The 23263-nt window shown below is 40.6% G+C and overlaps 17 non-coding genes across 17 annotated transcripts; all 17 read left to right on the top strand.

The window, feature by feature from the left end:
• Positions 1 to 3115: 3115 nt before the first annotated feature.
• Positions 3116 to 3188, top strand: TRNAK-CUU (transfer RNA lysine (anticodon CUU)). Its single transcript has one exon. It is a non-coding gene; the product is annotated as a tRNA-Lys (tRNA).
• A 1392-nt stretch (positions 3189 to 4580) lies between these two features.
• On the top strand, positions 4581 to 4653 carry TRNAA-AGC (transfer RNA alanine (anticodon AGC)). Its single transcript has one exon. It is a non-coding gene; the product is annotated as a tRNA-Ala (tRNA).
• A 796-nt stretch (positions 4654 to 5449) lies between these two features.
• TRNAK-CUU (transfer RNA lysine (anticodon CUU)) lies at positions 5450 to 5522 on the top strand. The gene has a single exon. It is a non-coding gene; the product is annotated as a tRNA-Lys (tRNA).
• A 330-nt stretch (positions 5523 to 5852) lies between these two features.
• Positions 5853 to 5925, top strand: TRNAA-AGC (transfer RNA alanine (anticodon AGC)). The gene has a single exon. It is a non-coding gene; the product is annotated as a tRNA-Ala (tRNA).
• Positions 5926 to 7561: 1636 nt separating this feature from the next.
• Positions 7562 to 7634, top strand: TRNAK-CUU (transfer RNA lysine (anticodon CUU)). Its single transcript has one exon. It is a non-coding gene; the product is annotated as a tRNA-Lys (tRNA).
• Positions 7635 to 9865: 2231 nt separating this feature from the next.
• TRNAA-AGC (transfer RNA alanine (anticodon AGC)) lies at positions 9866 to 9938 on the top strand. Its single transcript has one exon. It is a non-coding gene; the product is annotated as a tRNA-Ala (tRNA).
• Positions 9939 to 11767: 1829 nt separating this feature from the next.
• TRNAA-AGC (transfer RNA alanine (anticodon AGC)) lies at positions 11768 to 11840 on the top strand. The gene has a single exon. It is a non-coding gene; the product is annotated as a tRNA-Ala (tRNA).
• A 352-nt stretch (positions 11841 to 12192) lies between these two features.
• TRNAM-CAU (transfer RNA methionine (anticodon CAU)) lies at positions 12193 to 12265 on the top strand. The gene has a single exon. It is a non-coding gene; the product is annotated as a tRNA-Met (tRNA).
• Positions 12266 to 13687: 1422 nt separating this feature from the next.
• TRNAK-CUU (transfer RNA lysine (anticodon CUU)) lies at positions 13688 to 13760 on the top strand. The gene has a single exon. It is a non-coding gene; the product is annotated as a tRNA-Lys (tRNA).
• Positions 13761 to 15152: 1392 nt separating this feature from the next.
• Positions 15153 to 15225, top strand: TRNAA-AGC (transfer RNA alanine (anticodon AGC)). The gene has a single exon. It is a non-coding gene; the product is annotated as a tRNA-Ala (tRNA).
• Positions 15226 to 16417: 1192 nt separating this feature from the next.
• TRNAE-CUC (transfer RNA glutamic acid (anticodon CUC)) lies at positions 16418 to 16490 on the top strand. Its single transcript has one exon. It is a non-coding gene; the product is annotated as a tRNA-Glu (tRNA).
• A 1625-nt stretch (positions 16491 to 18115) lies between these two features.
• Positions 18116 to 18188, top strand: TRNAA-AGC (transfer RNA alanine (anticodon AGC)). The gene has a single exon. It is a non-coding gene; the product is annotated as a tRNA-Ala (tRNA).
• Positions 18189 to 18540: 352 nt separating this feature from the next.
• On the top strand, positions 18541 to 18613 carry TRNAK-CUU (transfer RNA lysine (anticodon CUU)). The gene has a single exon. It is a non-coding gene; the product is annotated as a tRNA-Lys (tRNA).
• Positions 18614 to 19603: 990 nt separating this feature from the next.
• Positions 19604 to 19676, top strand: TRNAK-UUU (transfer RNA lysine (anticodon UUU)). The gene has a single exon. It is a non-coding gene; the product is annotated as a tRNA-Lys (tRNA).
• Positions 19677 to 20663: 987 nt separating this feature from the next.
• TRNAK-CUU (transfer RNA lysine (anticodon CUU)) lies at positions 20664 to 20736 on the top strand. Its single transcript has one exon. It is a non-coding gene; the product is annotated as a tRNA-Lys (tRNA).
• Positions 20737 to 20885: 149 nt separating this feature from the next.
• TRNAK-CUU (transfer RNA lysine (anticodon CUU)) lies at positions 20886 to 20958 on the top strand. Its single transcript has one exon. It is a non-coding gene; the product is annotated as a tRNA-Lys (tRNA).
• Positions 20959 to 23007: 2049 nt separating this feature from the next.
• TRNAK-CUU (transfer RNA lysine (anticodon CUU)) lies at positions 23008 to 23080 on the top strand. Its single transcript has one exon. It is a non-coding gene; the product is annotated as a tRNA-Lys (tRNA).
• The last annotated feature ends 183 nt before the right edge of the window (positions 23081 to 23263 follow it).

Raw genomic sequence — 23263 nt, 5'->3', positions numbered from 1 at the left:
AAAAGGGATTGGTCTGCATACTGTCTTAAGGAGGGAGCCCGGCTAGCTCAGTCGGTGGAGCATGAGACTCTTAATCTCAGGGTCGTGGGTTCGAGCCCCACGTTGGGCGAAAACGAGTAATTTTTGCCTGAATATTGCATTGACTCTCATAATATGGAGATTAATCTTGCATTAGACCTGCAATAACTCCCAAAAATTGTCCAGGAATGGATTTCCTTCATAAAAAATGATAAGTCTGCATACTGTCTTAAGGAGGGAGCCCGGCTAGCTCAGTCGGTAGAGCATGAGACTCTTAATCTCAGGGTCGTGGGTACGAGCCCCACGTTGGGCGAAAACGAGTAATTTTTGCCTGAATATTGCATTGACTCTCATAATATGGAGATTAATCTTGCATTAGACCTGCAATAACTCCCAAAAATTGTCCAGGAATGGATTTCCTTCATAAAAAATGATAAGTCTGCATACCATCTTGAAGTGGGAGCCCGGCTAGCTCAGTCGGTAGAGTATGAGACTCTTAATCTCTGGGTCGTGGGTTCGAGCCCCACGTTGGGCGAAAATGAGTAATTTTAGCTGGATTATTGCATTGACTCTCATAATCTGGTGAATATTCTTGCATTAGACATGCAATAACTATCAGAAATGGTATCTCCCTTGGTTTCTCATTGGTGGGAAATTTAACTTCAAGATTAGCTAGGGTATGAGTCTAGATGAACACACCGCAATATCACTCATATTCGAGTAGTAAACAGGCCAACCTGAACTGTAAAACATCCCATAAGTGGAGGTAAGGCATAAATTAGGAGTGGATCTGGGTCTCCGCTTGACCCATGCCCAGCTAAGCTTCTGGGTAAATTGGCGGAGGTGGTTAACCCGTTGGCTCACCCTCTTCTCAACCTTTCGTTGAGCTCGGGAGAGGTGCCGTCATCTTGGAAGCAGGCAATGGTGATCCCGTTGCTTAAAAAGCCGGGACTTGATCCGAAAGCCCCTGTTAATTACAGGCCTATTTCGCTGCTGCCGGCTTTTGTAAAAATCTTGGAAAAGCACGTCCAGTCGGTGCTCACCAACTTTCTGGAGTCTCATGAGATCTTGCACGACTCCCAGTCTGGCTTCCGCTCAAACCGCAGCACCGAGACCGCGCTCCTCGAGGTTTCGGAAACCATCAAAGGGGTGCTGGATTCCGGGGGCAAAGTCATGCTGGTGTTGTTGGACCTGTCGGCGGCCTTCGACACCGTCCCCCATGAGGGCCTGCTCGCAAGACTCTTTGAGATCGGTCTGCGGGGGACGGTGCTCAAATGGTTTTCTTCCTTCCTGGCCGGCCGCCGGCAAACGATCTGGACATCATCTGACACCGCTGTAATGCCGCCTTTGGGAGTCGGGGTCCCTCAGGGCTCTATTTTGAGCCCGACCCTTTTTAATATCTATATGACCCCTTTGGCGGCGGTGGCGGAGTCTTTTGGTGCCCGGATCATGTCGTATGCCGACGACACTCAGCTCCTCTTCTCTTGCGAGAGGGGGGCTGACTTTGACGGGGAGAGGATCCAGAATTGCCTTGGGGCTGTGTTTGCATGGTTTCAACTGCACAGCCTCAAGTGCAATTCCGATAAATCGGAGGTTCTCTTCTTCGGGTGCGATTCGGAGCCCAGCTGGCAGGCCTGGTGGCCCATCGACATGTTCCCTCCGTCCGGCTCTTCTCCCATGGCTAAAAACCTGGGGGTTAAGATCGACAAGGGGCTGACGATGAAAGCCCAGATTCTGGGGGTAACTGGCACTTGTTTTGGCTTGCTAAAAATGTTGCGGAAGTTTCTGCCTCTCTTGTCTGAGGATCACAAGAGGCTGACGGTGCAGGCCCTGATAGGCTCCAGGCTGGATTATGCCAACAGTCTGTACCTGGGCCTACCAGAGTATTTGCTGCAGAGGCTTCAAGTGGCACAGAACGCGGCGGCCAGGGCCATTTTTGGCCTAAGTAGACGCACCAGCGCCTCTGGGTTGTTGGTGAAGCTACATTGGCTACCCATCCGCAAACGGATTGCCTTTAAGGCGTTGACCCTAGCCTACAAGGCTCTCCATGCGGTGGGAGCCAAACATCTGCGAAAGAGACTCACTTTCTACCACCCTACTCGCGCGTTGAGATCGGAATCTTTACTTCTCGCGGCTGTTCCGCGTGTGAAGAGGGCCCGCCTAGGTGGCCGCTCCTTCAGTCTTTTGGCCCCACAGATGTGGAATTCCTTACCGCTCCCTTTGCGAGGGGCGCCCAGTCTTCTTGAATTTAGGAAAGGCCTCAAAACTTAGCTGTTCTCTCAATAGCCTTGCCGGTTGCCCTGTTTCTTTTGTGGACTTTTAATTTGTTTTTATCTGTGTTGTGTTATTCTGTAACCAGTTTCACCTTACCTAAAGCGCCGGGATTCTCTTTTTGAGTAACCGTTGCGCTATATTAAATAAAAAATAACATAACATAACATAACATAACAGGGGAATTAGCTCAAATGGTAGAGCGCTCGCTTAGCATGCGAGAGGTAGCAGGATTGATGCCCGCCTTCTCCATTATAAAATTTGCATACATTTCATTTTTAACTTGTCATTGCCAAGGTCATTGCAGAGTAAGAACAGAAAAATCACAGATGGCTTTCAAATATGGTCTCATTATAACAACTAAAGTGGTTTAATCAAAAGGGTTCAGGTATTCTTTAGCATGTGAGAGGAATTTGAATTCTTATGCAATCTCAAAATGAAGTTCTCGCAACTTCCATTTTCATTTTCTCTTATTTTTTTTGACACTCTGTCCTCTGAAGGATGTATAAATCTGGCTTTCCTTGCAAAACAAGAGTAGAGGAATATCCAGGATTTGATTTTCTTCACAAAAAGGGATTGGTCTGCATACTGTCTTAAAAAGGGAACCCGGCTAGCTCAGTCGGTAGAGCATGAGACTCTTAATCTCAGGGTCGTGGGTTCGAGCCCCACGTTGGGCGAAAATGAGTAATTTTTGCCTGAATATTGCATTGACTCTCATAATATGGAGATTAATCTTGCATTAGACATGCAATAACTCCCAAAAATTGTCCAGGAATGGATTTCCTTCATAAAAAATGATTAGTCTGCATACCATCTTGAAGTGGGAGCCCGGCTAGCTCAGTCGGTAGAGCATGAGACTCTTAATCTCAGGGTCGTGGGTTCGAGCCCCACGTTGGGCGAAAATGAGTAATTTTTGCTGGACTCTCATAATCTGGTGATTATTCTTGCATTAGACATGCAATAACTATCAAAAATGGTATCTCCCTTGGTTTCTCATTGGTGGGAAATTTAACTTCAAGATTAGGTAGGGTATGAGTCTAGATGAACACACCACAATATCACTCATATTCGAGTAGTAAACAGGCCAACCTGAACTGTAAAACATCCCATAAGTGGAGGTAAGGCATAAGTTAGGAGTGAACTGAACACTGTTATGGGCAATTGGACTTCAAATAAAGTGTGGAAGGCAGTAAGGTTACTTTTTTCATGTTATGCAGATTAAAAACACAGGGGAATTAGCTCTAATGGTAGAGCGCTCGCTTAGCATGCGAGAGGTAGCGGGATCGATGCCCGCATTCTCCATTATAAAATTTGCATACATTTTATTTTTAACTTGTCATTGCCAAGGTCATTGCAGAGTAAGAACAGAAAAATCACGGATGGCTTTCAAATATGGTCTCATTATAACAACTAAAGTGGTTTAATCAAAAGGGTTCAGGTATTCTTTAGCATGTGAGAAGAATTTGAATTCTTATGCAATCTCAAAATGAAGTTCTCACAACTTCCATTTTAATTTTCTCTTATTTTTTTTGACACTCTGTCCTCTGAAGGATGTATAAATCTGGCTTTCCTTGCAAAACAAGAGTAGAGGAATATCCAGGATTTGATTTTCTTCACAAAAAGGGATTGGTCTGCATACTGTCTTAAGGAGGGAGCCTGGCTAGCTCAGTCGGTAGAGCAAGAGACTCTTATTCTCAGGGTCGTGGGTTCGAGCCCCACGTTGGGTGAAAACAAGTCATTTTTGCCTGAATATTGCATTGACTCTCATAATATGGAGATTAATCTTGCATTAGACCTGCAATAACTCCCAAAAATTGTCCAGGAATGTATTTCCTTCATAAAAAATTATTAGTCTGCATACCATCTTGCAGTGGGAGCCCGGCTAGCACAGTCGGTAGAGCATGAGACTCTTAATCTCAGGGTCGTGGGTTCGAGCCCCACGTTGGGCGAAAATGAGTCATTTTCGCTGGATTATTGCATTGACTCTCATAATCTGGTGAATATTCTTGCATTAGACATGCAATAACTATCAGAAATGGTATCTCCCTTGGTTTCTCATCGGTGGGAAATTTAACTTCAAGATTAGCTAGGGTATGAGTCTAGATGAACACACCGCAATATCACTCATATTCGAGTAGTAAACAGGCCAACCTGAACTGTAAAACATCCCATAAGTGGAGGTAAGGCATAAGTTAGGAGTGAACTTAACACTGTTATGGGCAATTGGACTTCAAATAAAGTGTGGAAGGCAGTAAGGTTACTTTTTTCATGTTATGCAGATTAAACACACAGGGGAATTAGCTCAAATGGTAGAGCGCTTGCTTAGCATGCAAGAGGTAGCGGGATCGATGCCCGCATTCTCCATTATAAAATTTGCATACATTTTATTTTTAACTTGTCATTGCCAAGGTCATTGCAGAGTAAGAACAGAAAAATCACAGATGGCTTTCAAATATGGTCTCATTATAACAACTAAAGTGGTTTAATCAAAAGGGATCAGGTATTATTTAGCATGTGAGAGGAATTTAAATTCTTATGCAATCTCAAAATGAAGTTCTCACAACTTCCGTTTTCATTTTCTCTTATTTTTTTTGACACTCTGTCCTCTGAAGGATGTATAAATCTGGCTTTCCTTGCAAAACAAGAGTAGAGGAATATCCAGGATTTGATTTTCTTCACAAAAAGGGATTGGTCTGCATACTGTCTTAAGGAGGGAGCCCAGCTAGCTCAGTCGGTAGACCATGAGACTCTTAATCTCAGGGTCGTGGGTTCGAGCCCCACTTTGAGCGAAAACGAGTAATTTTTGCCTGAATATTGCATTGACTCTCATAATATGGAGATTAATCTTGCATTAGACCTGCAATAACTCCCAAAAATTGTCCAGGAATGGATTTCCTTCATAAAAAATGATTAGTCTGCATACCATCTTGAAGTGGGAGCCCGGCTAGCTCAGTCGGTAGAGCATGAGACTCTTAATCTCAGGGTCGTGGGTTCGAGCCCCACGATGGGCGAAAATGAGTAATTTTTGCCTGAATATTGCATTGACTCTCATAATATGGAGATTAATCTTGCATTAGACATGCAATAACTCCCAAAAATTGTCCAGGAATGGATTTCCTTCATAAAAAATGATTAGTCTGCATACCATCTTGAAGTGGGAGCCCGGCTAGCTCAGTCGGTAGAGCATGAGACTCTTAATCTCAGGGTCGTGGGTTCGAGCCCCACGTTGGGCGAAAATGAGCAATTTTTGCTGGACTCTCATAATCTGGTGATTATTCTTGCCTTAGACATGCAATAACTATCAAAAATGGTATCTCCCTTGGTTTATCATTGGTGGGAAATTTAACTTCAAGATTAGGTAGGGTATGAGTCTAGATGAACACACCACAATATCACTCATATTCGAGTAGTAAACAGGCCAACCTGAACTGTAAAACATCCCATAAGTGGAGGTAAGGCATAAGTTAGGAGTGAACTGAACACTGTTATGGGCAATTGGACTTCAAATAAAGTGTGGAAGGCAGTAAGGTTACTTTTTTCATGTTATGCGGATTAAACGCACAGGGGAATTAGCTCAAATGGTAGAGCGCTCGCTTAGCATGCGAGAGGTAGCGGGATCGATGCCCGCATTCTCCATTATAAAATTTGCATACATTTTATTTTTAACTTGTCATTGCCAAGGTCATTGCAGAGTAAGAACAGAAAAATCACAGATGGCTTTCAAATATGGTCTCATTATAACAACTAAAGTGGTTTAATCAAAAGGGTTCAGGTATTCTTTAGCATGTGAGAGGAATTTAAATTCTTATGCAATCTCAAAATGAAGTTCTCACAACTTCCATTTTCATTTTCTCTTATTTTTTTTGACACTCTGTCCTCTGAAGGATGTATAAATCTGGCTTTCCTTGCAAAACAAGAGTAGAGGAATATCCAGGATTTGATTTTCTTCACAAAAAGGGATTGGTCTGCATACTGTCTTAAGGAGGGAGCCCGGCTAGCTCAGTCGGTAGAGCATGAGACTCTTATTCTCAGGGTTGTGGGTTCAAGCCCCACTCTGGGCGAAAACGAGTAATTTTTGCCTGAATATTGCATTGACTCTCATAATATGGAGATTAATCTTGCATTAGACCTGCAATATCTCCCAAAAATTGTCCAGGAATGGATTTCCTTCATAAAAAATGATTAGTCTGCATACCATCTTGAAGTGGGAGCCCGGCTAGCTCAGTCGGTAGAGCATGAGACTCTTAATCTCAGGGTCGTGGGTTTGAGCCCCACGTTGGGCGAAAATGAGTAATTTTTGCTGGATTATTGCATTGACTCTCATAATCTGGTGATTATTCTTGCATTAGACATGCAATAACTATCAAACATGGTATCTCCCTTGGTTTCTCATTGGTGGGAAATTTAACTTCAAGATTAGGTAGGGTATGAGTCTAGATGAACACACCGCAATATCACTCATATTCGAGTAGTAAACAGGCCAACCTGAACTGTAAAACATCCCATAAGTGGAGGTAAGGCATAGGTTAGGAGTGAACTTAACACTGTTATGGGCAATTGGACTTCAAATAAAGTGTGGAAGGCAGTAAGGTTACTTTTTTCATGTTATGCAGATTAAACACACAGGGGGATTAGCTCAAATGGTAGAGCGCTCACTTTGCATGCGAGAGGTAGCGGGATCGATGCCCGCATTCTCCATTATAAAATTTGCATACATTTTATTTTTAACTTGTCATTGCCAAGGTCATTGCAGAGTAAGAACAGAAAAATCACAGATGGCTTTCAAATATGGTCTCATTATAACAACTAAAGTAGTTTAATCAAAAGGGTTCAGGTATTCTTTAGCATGTGAGAGGAATTTGAATTCTTATGCAATCTCAAAATGAAGTTCTCACAACTTCCATTTTCATTTTCTCTTATTTTTTTTGACACTCTGTCCTCTGAAGGATGTATAAATCTGGCTTTCCTTGCAAAACAAGAGTAGAGGAATATCCAGGATTTGATTTTTTTCACAAAAAGGGATTGGTCTGCATACTGTCTTAAGGAGGGAGCCCGGCTACCTCAGTCGGTAGAGCATGAGACTCTTAATCTCAGGGTCGTGGGTTCGAGCCCCACGTTGGGCGAAAACGAGTAATTTTTGCCTGAATATTGCATTGACTCTCATAATATGGAGATTAATCTTGCATTAGACATGCAATAACTCCCAAAAATTGTCCAGGAATGGATTTCCTTCATAAAAAATGATTAGTCTGCATACCATCTTGAAGTGGGAGCCCGGCTAGCTCAGTCGGTAGAGCATGAGACTCTTAATCTCAGGGTCGTGGGTTCGAGCCCCACGTTGGGCGAAAATGAGTAATTTTTGCTGGACTCTCATAATCTGGTGATTATTCTTGCATTAGACATGCAATAACTATCAAAAATGGTATCTCCCTTGGTTTATCATTGGTGGGAAATTTAACTTCAAGATTAGGTAGGGTATGAGTCTAGATGAACACACCACAATATCACTCATATTCGAGTAGTAAACAGGCCAACCTGAACTGTAAAACATCCCATAAGTGGAGGTAAGGCATAAGTTAGGAGTGAACTGAACACTGTTATGGGCAATTGGACTTCAAATAAAGTGTGGAAGGCAGTAAGGTTACTTTTTTCATGTTATGCAGATTAAACACACAGGGGAATTAGCTCAAATGGTAGAGCGCTCGCTTAGCATGCGAGAGGTAGCGGGATAGATGCCCGCATTCTCCATTATAAAATTTGCATACATTTTATTTTTAACTTGTCATTGCCAAGGTCATTGCAGAGTAAGAACAGAAAAATCACAGATGGCTTTCAAATATGGTCTCATTATAACAACTAAAATGGTTTAATCAAAAGGGTTCAGGTATTCTTTAGCATGTGAGAGGAATTTGAATTCTTATGCAATCTCAAAATGAAGTTCTCACAACTTCCATTTTCATTTTCTCTTATTTTTTTTGACACTCTGTCCTCTGAAGGATGTATAAATCTGGTTTTCCTTGCAAAACAAGAGTAGAGGAATATCCAGGATTTGATTTTCTTCACAAAAAGGGATTGGTCTGCATACTGTCTTAAGGAGGGAGCCCGGCTAGCTCAGTCGGTAGAGCATGAGACTCTTATTCTCAGGGTCGTGGGTTCGAGCCCCACTCTGGGCGAAAACGAGTAATTTTTGCCTGAATATTGCATTGACTCTCATAATATGGAGATTAATCTTGCATTAGACCTGCAATAACTCCCAAAAATTGTCCAGGAATGGATTTCCTTCATAAAAAATGATTAGTCTGCATACCATCTTGAAGTGGGAGCCCGGCTAGCTCATTCGGTAGAGCATGAGACTCTTAATCTCAGGGTCGTGGGTTTGAGCCCCACGTTGGGTGAAAAAGAGTAATTTTTGCTGGATTATTGCATTGACTCTCATAATCTGGTGATTATTCTTGCATTAGACATGCAATAACTATCAAACATGGTATCTCCCTTGGTTTCTCATTGGTGGGAAATTTAACTTCACGATTAGCTAGGGTATGAGTCTAGATGAACACACCGCAATATCACTCATGTTCGAGTAGTAAACAGGCCAACCTGAACTGTAAAACATCCCATAAGTGGAGGTAAGGCATAAGTTAGGAGTGAACTTAACACTGTTATGGGCAATTGGACTTCATATAAAGTGTGGAAGGCAGTAAGGTTACTTTTTTCATGTTATGCAGATTAAACACACAGGCGAATTAGCTCAAATGGTAGAGCGCTCACTTAGCATGCGAGAGGTAGCGGGATCGATGCCCGTATTCTCCATTATAAAATTTGCATACATTTTATTTTTAACTTGTCATTGCCAAGGTCATTGCAGAGTAAGAACAGAAAAATCACAGATGGCTTTCAAATATGGTCTCATTATAACAACTAAAGTGGTTTAATCAAAAGGGTTCAGGTATTCTTTAGCATGTGAGAGGAATTTGAATTCTTATGCAATCTCAAAATGAAGTTCTCACAACTTCCGTTTTCATTTTCTCTTATTTTTTTTGACACTCTGTCCTCTGAAGGATGTATAAATCTGGCTTTCCTTGCAAACAAGAGTAGAGGAATATCCAGGATTTGATTTTCTTCACAAAAAGGGATTGGTCTGCATACTGTCATAAGGAGGGAGCCTGGCTAGCTCAGTCGGTAGAGCATGAGACTCTTAATCTCAGGGTCGTGGGTTTGAGCCCCACGTTGGGTGAAAATGAGTAATTTTTGCTGGATTATTGCATTGACTCTCATAATCTGGTGATTATTCTTGCATTAGACATGCAATAACTATCAAACATGGTATCTCCCTTGGTTTCTCATTGGTGGGAAATTTAACTTCAAGATTAGCTAGGGTATGAGTCTAGATGAACACACCACAATATCACTCATATTCGGGTAGTAAACAGGCCAACCTGAACTGTAAAACATCCCATAAGTGGAGGTAAGGCATAAGTTAGGAGTGAACTTAACACTGTTATGGGCAATTGGACTTCAAATAAAGTGTGGAAGGCAGTAAGGTTACTTTTTTCATGTTATGCAGATTAAACACACAGGGGAATTAGCTCAAATGGTAGAGCGCTCGCTTAGCATGCGAGAGGTAGCGGGATCGATGCCCGCATTCTCCATTATAAAATTTGCATACATTTTATTTTTAACTTGTCTTTGCCAAGGTCATTGCAGAGTAAGAACAGAAAAATCACAGATGGCTTTCAAATATGGTGTCATTATAACAACTAAAGTGGTTTAATCAAAAGGGTTCAGGTATTCTTTAGCATGTGAGAGGAATTTGAATTCTTATGCAATCTCAAAATGAAGTTCTCACAACTTCCATTTTCATTTTTTCTTATTTTTTTAGACACTCTGTCCTCTGAAGGATGTATAAATCTGGCTTTCCTTGCAAAACAAGAGTAGAGGAATATCCAGGATTTGATTTTCTTCACAAAAAGGGATTGGTCTGCATACTGTCTTAAAAAGGGAACCCGGCTAGCTCAGTCGGTAGAGCATGAGACTCTTAATCTCAGGGTCGTGGGTTCGAGCCCCACGATGGGCGAAAATGAGTAATTTTTGCCTGAATATTGCATTGATTCTCATAATATGGAGATTAATCTTGCATTAGACCTGCAATAACTCCCAAAAATTGTCCAGGAATGGATTTCCTTCATAAAAAATGATTAGTCTGCATACCATCTTGAAGTGGGAGCCCGGCTAGCTCATTCGGTAGAGCATGAGACTCTTAATCTCAGGGTCGTGGGTTTGAGCCCCACGTTGGGTGAAAAAGAGTAATTTTTGCTGGATTATTGCATTGACTCTCATAATCTGGTGATTATTCTTGCATTAGACATGCAATAACTATCAAACATGGTATCTCCCTTGGTTTCTCATTGGTGGGAAATTTAACTTCACGATTAGCTAGGGTATGAGTCTAGATGAACACACCGCAATATCACTCATGTTCGAGTAGTAAACAGGCCAACCTGAACTGTAAAACATCCCATAAGTGGAGGTAAGGCATAAGTTAGGAGTGAACTTAACACTGTTATGGGCAATTGGACTTCAAATAAAGTGTGGAAGGCAGTAAGGTTACTTTTTTCATGTTATGCAGATTAAACACACAGGCGAATTAGCTCAAATGGTAGAGCGCTCGCTTAGCATGCGAGAGGTAGCGGGATCGATGCCCGTATTCTCCATTATAAAATTTGCATACATTTTATTTTTAACTTGTCATTGCCAAGGTCATTGCAGAGTAAGAACAGAAAAATCACAGATGGCTTTCAAATATGGTCTCATTATAACAACTAAAGTGGTTTAATCAAAAGGGTTCAGGTATTCTTTAGCATGTGAGAGGAATTTGAATTCTTATGCAATCTCAAAATGAAGTTCTCACAACTTCCGTTTTCATTTTCTCTTATTTTTTTTGACACTCTGTCCTCTGAAGGATGTATAAATCTGGCTTTCCTTGCAAAACAAGAGTAGAGGAATATCCAGGATTTGATTTTCTTCACAAAAAGGGATTGGTCTGCATACTGTCATAAGGAGGGAGCCTGGCTAGCTCAGTCGGTAGAGCATGAGACTCTTAATCTCAGGGTCGTGGGTTTGAGCCCCACGTTGGGTGAAAATGAGTAATTTTTGCTGGATTATTGCATTGACTCTCATAATCTGGTGATTATTCTTGCATTAGACATGCAATAACTATCAAACATGGTATCTCCCTTGGTTTCTCATTGGTGGGAAATTTAACTTCAAGATTAGCTAGGGTATGAGTCTAGATGAACACACCACAATATCACTCATATTCGGGTAGTAAACAGGCCAACCTGAACTGTAAAACATCCCATAAGTGGAGGTAAGGCATAAGTTAGGAGTGAACTTAACACTGTTATGGGCAATTGGACTTCAAATAAAGTGTGGAAGGCAGTAAGGTTACTTTTTTCATGTTATGCAGATTAAACACACAGGGGAATTAGCTCAAATGGTAGAGCGCTCGCTTAGCATGCGAGAGGTAGCGGGATCGATGCCCGCATTCTCCATTATAAAATTTGCATACATTTTATTTTTAACTTGTCTTTGCCAAGGTCATTGCAGAGTAAGAACAGAAAAATCACAGATGGCTTTCAAATATGGTCTCATTATAACAACTAAAGTGGTTTAATCAAAAGGGTTCAGGTGTTCTTTAGCATGTGAGAGGAATTTGAATTCTTATGCAATCTCAAAATGAAGTTCTCACAACTTCCATTTTCATTTTCTCTTATTTTTTTAGACACTCTGTCCTCTGAAGGATGTATAAATCTGGCTTTCCTTGCAAAACAAGAGTAGAGGAAAATCCAGGATTTGATTTTCTTCACAAAAAGGGATTGGTCTGCATACTGTCTTAAGTAGGGAGCCCGGCTAGCTCAGTCGGTAGAGCATGAGACTCATAATCTCAGGGTCGTGGGTTCAAGCCCCACGTTGGGCGAAAACGAGTAATATTTGCCTGAATATTGCATTGACTCTCATAATAGGGAGATTAGACTTTCAATAACTCCCAAATATTGTCCAGGAATGGATTTCCTTCATAAAAAATGATTAGTCTGCATACCATCTTGCAGTGGGAGCCCGGCTAGCTCAGTCGGTAGAGCATGAGACTCTTAATCTCAGGGTTGTGGGTTCGAGCCCCACTCTGGGCGAAAACGAGTAATTTTTGCCTGAATATTGCATTGACTCTCATAATATGGAGATTAATCTTGCATTAGACCTGCAATAACTCCCAAAAATTGTCCAGGAATGGATTTCCTTCATAAAAAATGATTAGTCTGCATACCATCTTGAAGTGGGAGCCCGGCTAGCTCAGTCGGTAGAGCATGAGACTCTTAATCTCAGGGTCGTGGGTTTGAGCCCCACGTTGGGCGAAAATGAGTAATTTTTGCTGGATTATTGCATTGACTCTCATAATCTGGTGATTATTCTTGCATTAGACATGCAATAACTATCAAACATGGTATCTCCCTTGGTTTCTCATTGGTGGGAAATTTAACTTCAAGATTAGGTAGGGTATGAGTCTAGATGAACACACCGCAATATCACTCATATTCGAGTAGTAAACAGGCCAACCTGAACTGTAAAACATCCCATAAGTGGAGGTAAGGCATAGGTTAGGAGTGAACTTAACACTGTTATGGGCAATTGGACTTCAAATAAAGTGTGGAAGGCAGTAAGGTTACTTTTTTCATGTTATGCAGATTAAACACACAGGGGGATTAGCTCAAATGGTAGAGCGCTCACTTTGCATGCGAGAGGTAGCGGGATCGATGCCCGCATTCTCCATTATAAAATTTGCATACATTTTATTTTTAACTTGTCATTGCCAAGGTCATTGCAGAGTAAGAACAGAAAAATCACAGATGGCTTTCAAATATGGTCTCATTATAACAACTAAAGTAGTTTAATCAAAAGGGTTCAGGTATTCTTTAGCATGTGAGAGGAATTTGAATTCTTATGCAATCTCAAAATGAAGTTCTCACAACTTCCATTTTCATTTTCTCTTATTTTTTTTGACACTCTGTCCTCTGAAGGATGTATAAATCTGGCTTTCCTTGCAAAACAAGAGTAGAGGAATATCCAGGATTTGATTTTCTTCACAAAAAGGGATTGGTCTGCATACTGTCTTGAAAAGGGAACCCGGCTAGCTCAGTCGGTAGAGCATGAGACTCTTAATCTCAGGGTCGTGGGTTCGAGCCCCACGATGGGCGAAAATGAGTAATTTTTGCCTGAATATTGCATTGACTCTCATAATATGGAGATTAATCTTGCATTAGACATGCAATAACTCCCAAAAATTGTCCAGGAATGGATTTCCTTCATAAAAAATGATTAGTCTGCATACCATCTTGAAGTGGGAGCCCGGCTAGCTCAGTCGGTAGAGCATGAGACTCTTAATCTCAGGGTCGTGGGTTCGAGCCCCACGTTGGGCGAAAATGAGTAATTTTTGCTGGACTCTCATAATCTGGTGATTATTCTTGCATTAGACATGCAATAACTATCAAAAATGGTATCTCCCTTGGTTTATCATTGGTGGGAAATTTAACTTCAAGATTAGGTAGGGTATGAGTCTAGATGAACACACCACAATATCACTCATATTCGAGTAGTAAACAGGCCAACCTGAACTGTAAAACATCCCATAAGTGGAGGTAAGGCATAAGTTAGGAGTGAACTGAACACTGTTATGGGCAATTGGACTTCAAATAAAGTGTGGAAGGCAGTAAGGTTACTTTTTTCATGTTATGCAGATTAAACACACAGGGGAATTAGCTCAAATGGTAGAGCGCTCGCTTAGCATGCGAGAGGTAGTGGGATAGATGCCCGCATTCTCCATTATAAAATTTGCATACATTTTATTTTTAACTTGTCATTGCCAAGGTCATTGCAGAGTAAGAACAGAAAAATCACAGATGGCTTTCAAATATGGTCTCATTATAACAACTAAAGTGGTTTAATCAAAAGGGTTCAGGTATTCTTTAGCATGTGAGAGGAATTTGAATTCTTATGCAATCTCAAAATGAAGTTCTCACAACTTCCATTTTCATTTTCTCTTATTTTTTTTGACACTCTGTCCTCTGAAGGATGTATAAATCTGGTTTTCCTTGCAAAACAAGAGTAGAGGAATATCCAGGATTTGATTTTCTTCACAAAAAGGGATTGGTCTGCATACTGTCTTAAGGAGGGAGCCCGGCTAGCTCAGTCGGTAGAGCATGAGACTCTTATTCTCAGGGTCGTGGGTTCGAGCCCCACTCTGGGCGAAAACGAGTAATTTTTGCCTGAATATTGCATTGACTCTCCTTAATATGGAGATTAATCTTGCATTAGACCTGCAATAACTCCCAAAAATTGTCCAGGAATGGATTTCCTTCATAAAAAATGATTAGTCTGCATACCATCTTGAAGTGGGAGCCCGGCTAGCTCAGTCGGTAGAGCATGAGACTCTTAATCTCAGGGTTGTGGGTTCGAGCCCCACGTTGGGCGAAAATGAGTAGTTTTTGCTGGATTATTGCATTGACTCTCATAATCTGGTGAATATTCTTGCATTAGACATGCAATAACTATCAGAAATGGTATCTCCCTTGGTTTCTCATTGGTGGGAAATTTAACTTCAAGATTAGCTAGGGTATGAGTCTAGATGAACACACCGCAATATCACTCATATTCGAGTAGTAAACAGGCCAACCTGAACTGTAAAACATCCCATAAGTGGAGGTAAGGCATAAGTTAGGAGTGAACTTAACACTGTTATGGGCAATTGGACTTCAAATAAAGTGTGGAAGGCAGTGAGGTTACTTTTTCATGTTATGCAGATTAAACACACAGGGGAATTAGCTCAAATGGTAGAGCGCTCGCTTAGCATGCGAGAGGTAGCGGGATCGATGCCCGCATTCTCCATTATAAAATTTGCATACATTTTATTTTTAACTTGTCATTGCCAAGGTCATTGCAGAGTAAGAACAGAAAAATCACAGATGGCTTTCAAATATGGTCTCATTATAACAACTAAAGTGGTTTAATCAAAAGGGTTCAGGTATTCTTTAGCATGTGAGAGGAATTTGAATTCTTATGCAATCTCAAAATGAAGTTCTCACAACTTCCGTTTTCATTTTCTCTTATTTTTTTTGACACTCTGTCCTCTGAAGGATGTATAAATCTGGCTTTCCTTGCAAAACAAGAGTAGAGGAATATCCAGGATTTGATTTTCTTCACAAAAAGGGATTGGTCTGCATACTGTCATAAGGAGGGAGCCTGGCTAGCTCAGTCGGTAGAGCATGAGACTCTTAATCTCAGGGTCGTGGGTTTGAGCCCCACGTTGGGTGAAAATGAGTAATTTTTGCTGGATTATTGCATTGACTCTCATAATCTGGTGATTATTCTTGCATTAGACATGCAATAACTATCAAACATGGTATCTCCCTTGGTTTCTCATTGGTGGGAAATTTAACTTCAAGATTAGCTAGGGTATGAGTCTAGATGAACACACCACAATATCACTCATATTCGGGTAGTAAACAGGCCAACCTGAACTGTAAAACATCCCATAAGTGGAGGTAAGGCATAAGTTAGGAGTGAACTTAACACTGTTATGGGCAATTGGACTTCAAATAAAGTGTGGAAGGCAGTGAGGTTACTTTTTTCATGTTATGCAAATTAAACACACAGGGGAATTAGCTCAAATGGTAGAGCGCTCGCTTAGCATGCGATAGGTAGCGGGATCGATGCCCGCATTCTCCATTATAAAATTTGCATACATTTTATTTTTAACTTGTCATTGCCAAGGTCATTGCAGAGTAAGAACAGAAAAATCACAGATGGCTTTCAAATATGGTCTCATTATTACAACTAAAGTGGTTTAATCAAAAGGGTTCAGGTATTCTTTAGCATGTGAGAGGAATTTGAATTCTTATGCAATCTCAAAATGAAGTTCTCACAACTTCCATTTTCATTTTCTCTTATTTTTTTTGACACTCTGTCCTCTGAAGGATGTATAAATCTGGCTTTCCTTGCAAAACAAGAGTAGAGGAATATCCAGGATTTGATTTTCTTCACAAAAAGGGATTGGTCTGCATACTGTCTTAAGAAGGGAGCCCGGCTAGCTCAGTCGGTAGAGCATGAGACTCTCAATCTCAGGGTTGTGGGTTCGAGCCCCACGTTGGCCGAAAACGAGTAAGTTTTGCCTGAATATTGCATTGACTCTCATAATATGGAGATTAATCTTGCATTAGACCTGCAATAACTCCCAAAAATTGTCCAGGAATGGATTTCCTTCATAAAAAATGATTAGTCTGCATACCATCTTGAAGTGGGAGCCCGGCTAGCTCAGTCGGTAGAGCATGAGACTCTTAATCTCAGGGTCGTGGGTTCGAGCCCCATGTTGGGCGAAAATGAGTAATTTTTGCTGGATTATTGCATTGACTCTCATAATCTGGTGAATATTCTTGCATTAGACATGCAATAACTATCAAAAATGGTATCTCCCTTGGTTTCTCATTGGTGGGAAATTTAACTTCAAGATTAGGTAGGGTATGAGTCTAGATGAACACACCACAATATCACTCATATTCGAGTAGTAAACAGGCCAACCTGAACTGTAAAACATACCATAAGTGGAGGTAAGGCATAAATTAGGAGTGAACTTAACACTGTTATGGGCAATTGGACTTCAAATAAAGTGTGGAAGGCAGTGAGGTTAATTTTTCATGTTATGCAGATTAAACACACAGGGGGATTGGCTCAAATGGTAGAGCGCTCGCTTAGCATGCAAGAGGTAGCGGGATCGATGCCCGCATTCTCCATTATAAAATTTGCATATATTTTATTTTTAACTTGTCATTGCCAAGGTCATTGCAGAGTAAGAACAGAAAAATCAAAGATGGCTTTCAAATATGGTCTCATTATAACAACTAAAGTGGTTTAATCAAAAGGGTTCAGGTATTCTTTAGCATGTGAGAGGAATTTGAATTCTTATGCAATCTCAAAATGAAGTTCTCACAACTTCCATTTTCATTTTCTCTTATTTTTTTTGACACTCTGTCCTCTGAAGGATGTATAAATCTGGCTTTCCTTGCAAAACAAGAGTAGAGGAATATCCAGGATTTGATTTTCTTCACAAAAAGGGATTGGTGTGCATACTGTTTTAAGGAGGGAACCCGGCTAGCTCAGTCGGTAGAGCATGAGACTCTTAATCTCAGGGTTGTGGGTTCGAGCCCCACGTTGAGCAAAAACGAGTAATTTTTGCCTGAATATTGCATTGACTCTCGTAATATGGAGATTAATCTTGCATTAGACCTGCAATAACTCCCAAAAATTGTCCAGGAATGGGTTTCCTTCATAAAAAATAATTAGTCTGCATACCATCTTGAAGTGGGAGCCCGGCTAGCTCAGTCGGTAGAGCATGAGACTCTTAATCTCAGGGTCGTGGGTTCGAGCACCACGTTGGGCGAAAATGAGTAATTTTTGCTGGATTATTGCATTGACTCTCATAATCTGGTGAATATTCTTGCATTAGACATGCAATAACTATCAAAAATGGTATCTCCCTTGGTTTCTCATTGGTGGGAAATTTAACTTCAAGATTAGCTAGGGTATGAGTCTAGATGAACACACCGCAATATCACTCATATTCGAGTAGTAAACAGGTCAACCTGAACTGTAAAACATCCCATAAGTGGAGGTAAGCCATAAATTAGGAGTGAACTTAATACTGTTATGGGCAATTGGACTTCAAATAAAGTGTGGAAGGCAGTAAGGTTACTTTTTTCATGTTATGCAGATTAAACACACTGGGGAATTAGCTCAAATGGTAGAGCGCTCGCTTAGCATGCGAGAGGTAGCGGGATCGATGCCCGCATTCTCCATTATAAAATTTGCATACATTTTATTTTTAACTTGTCATTGCCAAGGTCATTGCAGAGTAAGAACAGAAAAATCACAGATGGCTTTCAAATATGGTCTCATTATAACAACTAAAGTGGTTTAATCAAAAGGGTTCAGGTATTCTTTAGCATGTGAGAGGAATTTGAATTCTTATGCAATCTCAAAATGAAGTTCTCACAACTTCCGTTTTCATTTTCTCTTATTTTTTTTGACACTCTGTCCTCTGAAGGATGTATAAATCTGGCTTTCCTTGCAAAACAAGAGTAGAGGAATATCCAGGATTTGATTTTCTTCACAAAAAGGGATTGGTCTGCATACTGTCTTAAGGAGGGAGCCCGGCTAGCTCAGTCGGTAGAGCATGAGACTCTTAATCTCAGGGTCGTGGGTTCGAGCCCCACGTTGGGCGAAAACTAGTAATTTTTGCCTGAATATTGCATTGACTCTCCTTAATATGGAGATTAATCTTGCATTAGACCTGCAATAACTCCCAAAAATTGTCCAGGAATGGATTTCCTTCATAAAAAATGATTAGTCTGCATACCATCTTGAAGTGGGAGCCCGGCTAGCTCAGTCGGTAGAGCATGAGACTCTTAATCTCAGGGTTGTGGGTTCGAGCCCCACGTTGGGCGAAAATGAGTAGTTTTTGCTGGATTATTGCATTGACTCTCATAATCTGGTGAATATTCTTGCATTAGACATGCAATAACTATCAGAAATGGTATCTCCCTTGGTTTCTCATTGGTGGGAAATTTAACTTCAAGATTAGCTAGGGTATGAGTCTAGATGAACACACCGCAATATCACTCATATTCGAGTAGTAAACAGGCCAACCTGAACTGTAAAACATCCCATAAGTGGAGGTAAGGCATAAGTTAGGAGTGAACTTAACACTGTTATGGGCAATTGGACTTCAAATAAAGTGTGGAAGGAAGTAAGGTTACTTTTTTCATGTTATGCAGATTAATCACACAGGGGAATTAGCTCAAATGGTAGAGCGCTTGCTTAGCATGCGAGAGGTAGCGGGATCGATGCCTGCTTTCTCCATTATAAAATTTGCATACATTTTATTTTTAACTTGTCATTGCCAAGGTCATTGCAGAGTAAGAACAGAAAAATCACAGATGGCTTTCAAATATGGTCTCATTATAACAACTAAAGTGGTTTAATCAAAAGGGTTCAGGTATTCTTTAGCATGTGAGAGGAATTTGAATTCTTATGCAATCTCAAAATGAAGTTCTCACAACTTCCATTTTCATTTTCACTTATTTTTTTTGACACTCTGTCCTCTGAAGGCTGTATAAATCTGGCTTTCATTGCAAAACAAGAGTAGAGGAATATCCAGGATTTGATTTTCTTCACAAAAAGGGATTGGTCTGCATACTGTCTTAAGAAGGGAGCCCGGCTAGCTCAGTCGGTAGAGCATGAGACTTTTAATCTCAGGGTCGTGGGTTCGAGCCCCACGTTGGGCGAAAAAGAGTAATTTTTGCCTGAATATTGCATTGACTCTCATAATATGGAGATTAATCTTGCATTAGACCTGCAATAACTCCCAAACATTGTCCAGGAATGGATTTCCTTCATAAAAAATAATTAGTCTGCATACCATCTTGAAGTGGGAGCCCGGCTAGCTCAGTCGGTAGAGCATGAGACTCTTAATCTCAGGGTTGTGGGTTCGAGCCCCACGTTGGGCGAAAATGAGTAATTTTTGCTGGATTATTGCATTGACTCTCATAATCTGGTGAATATTCTTGCATTAGACATGCAATAACTATCAAAAATGGCATCTCCCTTGGTTTCTCATTGGTGGGAAATTTAACTTCAAGATTAGGTAGGGTATGAGTCTAGATGAACACACCACAATATCACTCATATTCGAGTAGTAAACAGGCCAACCTGAACTGTAAAACATACCATAAGTGGAGGTAAGGCATAAGTTAGGAGTGAACTTAACACTGTTATGGGCAATTGGACTTCAAATAAAGTGTGGAAGGCAGTGAGGTTACTTTTTCATGTTATGCAGATTAAACACACAGGGGAATTAGCTCAAATGGTAGAGCGCTCGCTTAGCATGCGAGAGGTAGCGGGATCGATGCCTGCATTCTCCATTATAAAATTTGCATACATTTTATTTTTAACTTGTCATTGCCAAGGTCATTGCAGAGTAAGAACAGAAAAATCACAGATGGCTTTCAAATATGGTCTCATTATAACAACTAAAGTGGTTTAATCAAAAGGGTTCAGGTATTCTTTAGCATGTGAGAGGAATTTGAATTCTTATGCAATCTCAAAATGAAGTTCTCACAACTTCCATTTTCATTTTCTCTTATTTTTTTGACACTCTGTCCTCTGAAGGCTGTATAAATCTGGCTTTCCTTGCAAAACAAGAGTAGAGGAATATCCAGGATTTGATTTTCTTCATAAAAAGGGATTGGTCTGCATACTGTCTTAAGGAGGGAGCCCGGCTAGCTCAGTCGGTAGAGCATGAGACTCTTAATCTCAGGGTCGTGGGTTCGAGCCCCACGTTGGGCGAAAAAGAGTAATTTTTGCCTGAATATTGCATTGACTCTCATAATATGGAGATTAATCTTGAATTAGACCTGCAATAACTCCCAAAAATTGTCCAGGAATGGATTTCCTTCATAAAAAATAATTAGTCTGCATACCATCTTGAAGTGGGAGCCCGGCTAGCTCAGTCGGTAGAGCATGAGACTCTTAATCTCAGGGTCGTGGGTTCGAGCCCCACGTTGGGCGAAAATGAGTAATTTTTGCTGGATTATTGCATTGACTCTCATAATCTGGTGAATATTCTTGCATTAGACATGCAATAACTATCAAAAATTGTATCTCCCTTGGTTTCTCATTGGTGGGAAATTTAACTTCAAGATTAGGTAGGGTATGAGTCTAGATGAACACACCACAATATCACTCATATTCGAGTAGTAAACAGGCCAACCTGAACTGTAAAACATACCATAAGTGGAGGTAAGGCATAAGTTAGGAGTGAACTTAACACTGTTATGGGCAATTGGACTTCAAATAAAGTGTGGAAGGCAGTGAGGTTAATTTTTCATGTTATGCAGATTAAACACACAGGGGGATTGGCTCAAATGGTAGAGCGCTCGCTTAGCATGCAAGAGGTAGCGGGATCGATGCTCGCATTCTCCATTATAAAATTTGCATATATTTTATTTTTAACTTGTCATTGCCAAGGTCATTGCAGAGTAAGAACAGAAAAATCAAAGATGGCTTTCAAATATGGTCTCATTATAACAACTAAAGTGGTTTAATCAAAAGGGTTCAGGTATTCTTTAGCATTTGAGAGGAATTTGAATTCTTATGCAATCTCAAAATAAAGTTCTCACAACTTCCATTTTCATTTTCTCTTATTTTTTTTGACACTCTGTCCTCTGAAGGATGTATAAATCTGGCTTTCCTTGCAAAACAAGAGTAGAGGAATATCCAGGATTTGATTTTCTTCACAAAAAGGGATTGGTGTGCATACTGTCTTAAGGAGGGAACCCGGCTAGCTCAGTCGGTAGAGCATGAGACTCTTAATCTCAGGGTTGTGGGTTCGAGCCCCACGTTGAGCGAAAACGAGTAATTTTTGCCTGAATATTGCATTGACTCTCGTAATATGGAGATTAATCTTGCATTAGACCTGCAATAACTCCCAAAAATTGTCCAGGAATGGATTTCCTTCATAAAAAATAATTAGTCTGCATACCATCTTGAAGTGGGAGCCCGGCTAGCTCAGTCGGTAGAGCATGAGACTCTTAATCTCAGGGTCGTGGGTTCGAGCCCCATGTTGGGCGAAAATGAGTAATTTTTGCTGGATTATTGCATTGACTCTCATAATCTGGTGAATATTCTTGCATTAGACATGCAATAACTATCAAAAATGGTATCTCCCTTGGTTTCTCATTGGTGGGAAATTTAACTTCAAGATTAGGTAGGGTATGAGTCTAGATGAACACACCACAATATCACTCATATTCGAGTAGTAAACAGGCCAACCTGAACTGTAAAACATACCATAAGTGGAGGTAAGGCATAAGTTAGGAGTGAACTTAACACTGTTATGGGCAATTGGACTTCAAATAAAGTGTGGAAGGCAGTGAGGTTACTTTTTCATGTTATACAGATTAAACACACAGGGGAATTAGCTCAAATGGTAGAGCGCTTGCTTAGCATGCGAGAGGTAGCGGCATCGATGCCCGCATTCTCCATTATAAAATGTGCATACGTTTTATTTTTAACTTGTCATTGCCAAGGTCATTGCAGAGTAAGAACAGAAAAATCACAGATGGCTTTCAAATATGGTCTCATTATAACAACTAAAGTGGTTTAATCAAAAGGGTTCAGGTATTCTTTAGCATGTGAGAGGAATTTGAATTCTTATGCAATCTCAAAATGAAGTTCTCACAACTTCCGTTTTCATTTTCTCTTATTTTTTTTGACACTCTGTCCTCTGAAGGATGTATAAATCTGGCTTTCCTTGCAAAACAAGAGTAGAGGAATATCCAGGATTTGATTTTCTTCACAAAAAGGGATTGGTCTGCATACTGTCTTAAGGAGGGAACCCGGCTAGCTCAGTCGGTAGAGCATGAGACTCTTAATCTCAGGGTCGTGGGTTCGAGCCCCACGTTGGGCGAAAACGTGTAATTTTTGCCTGAATATTGCATTGACTCTCATAATATGGAGATTAATCTTGCATTAGACCTGCAATAACTCACAAAAATTGTCCAGGAATGGATTTCCTTCATAAAAAATGATTAGTCTGCATACCATCTTGAAGTGGGAGCCCGGCTAGCTCAGTCGGTAGAGCATGAGACTCTTAATCTCAGGGTCGTGGGTTCGAGCCCCACGTTGGGCGAAAGTGAGTAATTTTTGCTGGATTATTGCATTGACTCTCATAATCTGGTGAATATTCTTGCATTAGACATGCAATACCTATCAAAAATGGTATCTCCCTTGGTTTCTCATTGGTGGGAAATTTAACTTCAAGATTAGGTAGGGTATGAGTCTAGATGAACACACCGCAATATCACTCATATTC

The sequence above is a fragment of the Lissotriton vulgaris genome, chromosome 1_1 (assembly GCF_964263255.1).
Source record: "Lissotriton vulgaris chromosome 1_1, aLisVul1.2, whole genome shotgun sequence".
Taxonomy (NCBI): Eukaryota; Metazoa; Chordata; class Amphibia; order Caudata; family Salamandridae; genus Lissotriton; species Lissotriton vulgaris.
This window is presented reverse-complemented; position numbering and strand designations above follow the sequence as displayed.